Here is a 1,287-nt window from a genome sequence, read left to right on the forward strand (position 1 = left end):
GAACACAATCCTAAGACATAAGAACTTCCCCTGACTCAAGAGAGTAAGAAAACAGGTACAACATAAAAGTATCTAGCAAGAAATTCTAGTCAATGTTGAAAAAAGATTGTTATTACACCGGTAAGCTCAAACTCACTTTCTAAAAACAGTTTTAGGACAGGCAAGCTGACAGTCAAATATTTCTTGTTCAGTTCTTAACTTACCTTCTATTTCAACAGTTCTAGAGCAAGTGTTTACTCTAATAGACCAAAAAAAAAAAAATAAAAATAAAAATAAAAATCTGGATCTAAACCTAAATGTGAAAATGGGTCCACAGGCACACGCTTAACAATTTTTTTCCAAAGAAATATGTTGAATCAGCTTTACCATGTAGAGCTATGGGTTCCCAGAAGGGTTGCAAATGAGTCTCTAGAGATGAGCCAGTTTCCATTGAAGTAGCTTGGATAGGGCACACTCCAGACAGTCTTGGAGAAGTTCTTGAGTTTCATGAAGGAGGAACCTTTCCACATTAGGAAGCTGATCAAATCTCCTCTAGAAATAGTTGGGTATTTTTAAACCAAGCCAGCATATCCTACTGCTATGCTGATAGCCAATCTGAATTCCAGTATCAAAACTTCACTGAGGGTCTCCACACATTTCTTTGTAGAGGCTAGTGAGGGTGGCAGTTGCGTTTTGGAAGGGGACCCAGAAACAAAGTGCTGACTGCTAACACACTCAATCTTACTAGAGCTGGGCCACTGCAGTGGCCGAGTTTTGGAAGAGGTGCCACAGCTTGTGCTGCTTGTGCTCAGGCTGCAGGGTGGCCACTGCCTCCTCCTGCAGCTGCTAGCCTTGCTGGGCCAGGGCCAGGCACTGCTGCGCCCACTTGGAAAACCATGCTTGGGCCAGTGCTCCTGGGTCTCTGCCTTGCCCTCCTCCTTCTGCTCCTCCATCCTCTGGGGCCTCCCTGCCATGGCCTTGCTGTCGCTGCTGCCACATCCTCATGGAGTGGCCAGGTGGGGGGCCTAGTAACAAGCAGCAGCTTCTCATGAAGGCCCAGGCCTCCTGCATCCCAATGGCCTGTGACCCCGCCCCTCAGCCCACCAAAGCCAGGTGACCCCCCGCCCTGGACCTCCGGCCCTGCTGAGGCCCCGCTGAGGGCCCTTGCCTCACCTGCTGTGCCCACCTACCACCCTCACTCCTTGGCCCCGTGGCCTCCCTAAGTTGACCAATGGGGCATGAGCCACTGGAGCCCGCACCAAAGTCTCATTTTAGAGGCTTTCACAAAGAGGCATTGGTATATTGAAG

General features: G+C 49.0%; 1 pseudogene; it reads right to left on the reverse strand.

Moving 5' to 3' along the window:
• Nucleotides 1-292: 292 nt before the first annotated feature.
• On the reverse strand, nucleotides 293-932 carry LOC143397776 (HUWE1-associated protein modifying stress responses 1 pseudogene; annotated as a pseudogene).
• Between the last annotated feature and the right edge of the window lie 355 nt (nucleotides 933-1,287).

This window comes from Callospermophilus lateralis, chromosome 1 (genome assembly GCF_048772815.1).
Source record: "Callospermophilus lateralis isolate mCalLat2 chromosome 1, mCalLat2.hap1, whole genome shotgun sequence".
Taxonomy (NCBI): domain Eukaryota; kingdom Metazoa; phylum Chordata; class Mammalia; order Rodentia; family Sciuridae; genus Callospermophilus; species Callospermophilus lateralis.